This window comes from Peromyscus maniculatus, chromosome 5, assembly GCF_049852395.1.
Source record: "Peromyscus maniculatus bairdii isolate BWxNUB_F1_BW_parent chromosome 5, HU_Pman_BW_mat_3.1, whole genome shotgun sequence".
Taxonomy (NCBI): domain Eukaryota; kingdom Metazoa; phylum Chordata; class Mammalia; order Rodentia; family Cricetidae; genus Peromyscus; species Peromyscus maniculatus.
The window spans coordinates 103,307,748-103,312,814 of NC_134856.1; the positions used below are offsets into that span (position 1 = coordinate 103,307,748).

The following is a 5,067-nucleotide window of genomic DNA, read 5'->3' on the forward strand; positions in this document are numbered from 1 at the left end:
AGGCTCTCAAGAACCCCGTTCGCTCGTCCCTCTTCATTGGCTTCAACTTGATGTTTTTTCTTCTCCACTCTTCCTCTGGCCACATGCAGGCATCAACTGTAGATTGTACTGATTGACTTCCCCACGGTGCTCACATGAATCTAGCTTCTCTCTCCATCCCTCTCCCCCGTCTCCTCCTCCCCCTCTCCTTTCTTCTGTCCTCTTTTTGACAGAGTATTTGTAACCCACGTTGGAGCTCCCTAAGTACCCAGGCTGGACTGGTGCCATATTCCTTCCTCAGCTCCCTGATTGCTGCGATTATAGATACACAACACGGTCGGTCCTTTATAAAATTCAATTTTCATTTACAGAGTTGATGCTCATGTGTTCAAAACTACAAGTTTAAAGCCAAAAAACACCCAACATTTTCAACATAGTGGGAGAGGAAGACATAAAAGAAAAGTGAACACAATATCTCTGAGTATTGCCAACTGAATCACTGGCTGCTCGTTGGAGTAGACCCTTACCGCTGCCTCTTCCTGGGGGAGATTCCTCTACCCACTGCACGGCCATCTGTTGAGCCAGCAAGACTCATGCTGGGATAATGAAATGTAAACAGAATTGATGCAGTAGTGTTGGATGGAAACCGTAGACTATCCTCATTCTGACTGCTGAAAGCAACCTTTGGATCCCCCGGAAACCACTTGAAAGTTTGTGTGTGTGTGTGTGTGTGTGTGTGTGTGTGTGTGTGTGTGTGTGTGTGTGTGTGTGTAAACTTAATTGTCTGCTCCTAATTCTGAAAATGTGCCCTTCCTATATGTTGACTGACTTGATAAAGGAGTCACCTAAACTTCGGCATAATAAGAATAAATGGGGGGATTTTAAAATAAAAAGGTACGTCAGGATTTAAATAAATAATCAACAGAATTTTCCCAACGTTTAAAGAAGATAGGCAAAGTGTGATGGCTCACACCTGTAACCCCAGCACTCACAATGCTGAGGCAGGAGAATTGCCCTGAGTTGGAGGCGAGTCTGAGATACAAAGTGAGACCTTACTTCACACAAAACAAAACAGAAATAAGTTCACTAAGTGCACACAGCCTCCCTCGATCAAAGAGGAAAGCTGGAGAAAGAGAGCGAGTAGGGTAAATGTACACCCCCTCCCCCCCCCCCCCACACACACATAGGGATTCATACATTTCTGGTCCCAAAGTCTTCTGGTGCGAGGATTCAGAAGTCAGAAAGTGGCTTCTGCAGGCTTGGGAGCTGTCCTGCGCCTGTCTCCCTCCTTTCCCGCCCGGACTCGCTCTGTGGGAGGAGGCGCCCTGTGGGACAGGAACTGAGTGAAGGCTGAGCGTTTTCATAGGCAATTGTTATTCTTGGTCTTTTCAAGAACATTCCACGTAATACACAATAAATTGAAATTAAATCTATAGTAAAAAAAAATCCTAAGAATACATTCGAATTATTTAAAAAAATTAAATGAACAAAGTGACCCTTCGAAATTAAATAGAGGTTTATTTTGAGAGCTTGTGTAGCAGTTGGCTCCATGGCTTAGTTGGTTAAAGCGCCTGTCTTGTAAACAGGAGATCCTGGGTTCGAATCCCAGTGGGGCCTGCTGAGCTCTCTTTTCTTCCCGAACATTTCTTTAGTTGTGTGGATGCGTAAAGAGAATACTCGGAAGGAACAGCTCGCCCTCTTGAAAACGGCGGGATAGCAGAGCAAGCTCTCTTCTCATCCACAAACAAATGACCGGAACTTACAAGATAAGAAGGAGACCGAGTGAGGCTTCCCCCCCAAAACTTACAAGAATGAAAACCGAGCGAGCTTGCTCAAATCGCTTTTAGGAGCGTTGGCTTGCACGCGCCCTCTGGGCGCACCGTGGTCCGGCAGTGGGAGCGAGGGGGCTCGGGACACCGCATCCGATGTTCCAGGACACGAAAGGGTTATTGCCAGCCTGGAAGTCCTGTGGGACTTGGTGACTGGAGCAGACTTGAGGGAACTCCTGACCAATGGTCAATTATAACAATTCGGAAAGAGCACCTTCTGCTACCCAGTTCGGAGGCTGCGGCTGCATAACGTTTGTTGAGTGAGCGAGAGAGCGAATTGATGTCTCCCGTCTCTGTGTTTTCTACCGTCCGGGGGAAAGGCAGGCCTCTCTCTCATCCACCTCCTTCCAGCTTCCTTTAATTTTCTTCTAATTTACTTTGCGATGCAGAAGTGGGTTTGGGTCTAAGTCACCTGAGGTCTTGATGACGCTTGGGGCATTTAGGAAGCGTTAGTTTAAACTAGTCGTTCAGCGCCGGTGCAGAAGGGTTCGCAAGGACAGAAGGGTCCCTCGGCTTCCCGCCCACTCGGCTTCCCGCTCCTGCTCAGGTTTCTGTGCTGAAGATACTGTCCTTAGCAAGGATGCTTTTTAAAAATGAGTGTTCTTTGTTTGTTTGCTTGCTTTTGAGACAGGGTCTCTCTGTGTAGCCTTGGCTGGCCTTGAATTTATAGGGATGCTCCTGTTCTGCCTCCCGAGTGATGGGATTAAAGTCGTGGCCCACCACATCTAGCCAGGGAGTTTGTTTTTCATAATAATTGTCTTACAAGAACGGAACAATCTTATAGTAACAGCATTTCTACTTTCTCATAAAACAGAGGGGAAAAACAAAAACTCAGAATAATCATGTATTCTGGCATGACTTCCCTTCTGTACATTTAAAGACAACACTTGCTATTGTTTGTGGATACACATATGCTGAGTAGAGCAGAAAATATGAACATGGCGGAGAACAACGACCGAGTTGGAGACTGCTTCTGTGGAGTTTGGAGGGAGCATCAAGCTCCTGGGGTGAGTTCACATCATGGTGAGCACAAAGTCGAGAAACGGCCAAGGGACACGGAAGAAGAAACTGCCTTCCTACAGCACGAAAAGAAGCACAAAGCCCTGCCCAGCCAAGAAGGAATGGAATTTCACTGTGGAGTCCATATATACCCATACATGGGTACACGGAGGACAATGCTCATGCTACGTTTAATTTATTCCAGGTGCACAAAAAAATCAGTCCGGGTGATCGAGTGACCGGATCGTTTCCTCCTAAGAGTTCCAGCTGAAACAAATAAATGTGCAAGTATGTCAGCAGACCCCCAAACGGTGACAGTATCTCGCCAACGCAAGTGTAGAAGTCTTGCTTAGTAAGAATGTCACACTGGACCAATCTGACCACATGTGGACCTTTGGGGGACACGCAAACGCTCGTTAAAGCACCATGAATAAGGCTCCTCTCTGACCGGCACACACTGTCTCTGTCCGGTTTTAGAGTTAGGATGGGGGGGGGGTGTTCGTAAACCAGAAAAGTCTTCTCTCTGATGCTGTGTTTGGAAGCGGTTGAGCCTAGTGAAATAATTATTCTGCTATTATTTTGAAGAACATCCCACTAAACATATCTGGGTTTAACATTTTCTTTGAGAAATTCTGACTATTCAATTTGTGTAGCAGCTTTAGAGATGTTTTCCATTTCTTCGAACTTACATTTCTTACATAATTGATTTCATTTGAATTTTCAAATTATTTGGGCAAAATTCTCTCCCAACAGTGTTCACGTTGACCGATACACTCCAATCTGCTCCTTAAAAAAAACAAACAAATAAACAAAAAACTCTCATGTTTTTAGGTCTCAGAGTAAGTTTGGAACCTGGCTGTATACTGGCCCTTGTCAGGCTGGGTGACAGACACCAAGGTGGCCGGTGTTCAGAGTATTAGACCCTGCTTTCCTAGAGCTCAAGAGAAAGAAACCTCAGAGCCAGGGGAGGCAGTCTCTGATTGGCCGAGCTTTTCAGAAAATCAAGTTTCTTCCACATTTCCAAAGCCTTGAAATGAGTCCCAGATGACTGGGACCCCAGTCTGGCTGGGGAAAGAAATCACATGGTGTTTCCTGGTGCAGTAAGGCAGCTGTAACCGTCGGAAACACAAGGGGCGGGCAGTGCAAGACGAGGGTTTGTATTAGATTTCTCTAAGCATCAGAACGGATAGGATGATATCTATCTATCTATCTATCTATCTATCTATCTATCTATCTATCTATCTATCTATCTATCTATCTATCTATCTATCTAACTATCTATCTACCTATCTATCAGCTTGGAAGCTGGGTGCTTCCGCGGTGGTGCCTCCTACAGTGGCAGTCTCCCGTCGGAGAGCCCACAGGGCTGGGAACCTCAGCAGTCACAATCTGGCATGGAAAACCTAGAGGATTCTTGGTCCTTAGTCAACGATGGAAGCCTGGAAACACTGGTCCAAACCAGCCAAGGGGAATAATCTTCCTACCAGAAGGTAAGGTCCACAATCGGGGTGAGTCTTCCCACATCAGTTAAGACAATCAGGATAATTCCTCAGGTGAGGCTGCCCACCCACGTGATTCTGAGTGGCAAGTTGACAAGGAACCAACCACTTCACTGTACTAACTCTCCAAGGGTCACACTGGAGAACACATAGCAACGTTTGCTGACCGCCTGGTGGGCTGGGGACAGGCGCGCAGGGCAGGGACAGAGGGAGGGTCTTTCTTCTCCCTTTACAGGATTGCCGTTTATTCCCAGAGGGTCTCAGACCTGACTAAACTGGCCAACCACGTGTAGCAAGGATTACAGAGGAATGCGAATACTTTCCCTTTTCTGTTTCTTTACTAAAATCCTTATCAGTTGAGAGGCACATGGAGCACTACGCACTTTTGGGCGTTTGGAGAACATTGGGATCTACCCCCCCTTTTTTGTGGTTGTTGCTCTTTTTTGTTTGTTTTGAGACAGGGTCTCTCTTTGAAGTCCGGGCTGTCCTGAAATTCACTATATTGACAAGATGGTCCTTACTCCCAGAAATCCGCCTGCCTCTGCCTCCATGGTGCTGGGATTAAAGGTGGGAGATCTGCATTTTGCTTGTTACTGTGCTATATCCAAGAAGTGACTCAGATTTTTAGAATGTTAGTTACGTCTTTGGAGTAATGTTCACAGCAAAGAACGCGTTATTCGGCTAAAACTAAAGAAATGTAGACAGCTAGGGGCTCAAGTTCTAGCCATTTGTGATACTTTTTTATCCTTATGTTGCCGTAG

The 5,067-nt window shown here is 46.1% G+C and overlaps 1 non-coding gene across 1 annotated transcript; it reads left to right on the plus strand.

Annotated features, from left to right (window-relative positions):
- Positions 1-1,522: 1,522 nt before the first annotated feature.
- Trnat-ugu (transfer RNA threonine (anticodon UGU)) lies at positions 1,523-1,596 on the plus strand. Its single transcript has one exon. It is a non-coding gene; the product is annotated as a tRNA-Thr (tRNA).
- Positions 1,597-5,067: the final 3,471 nt, after the last annotated feature.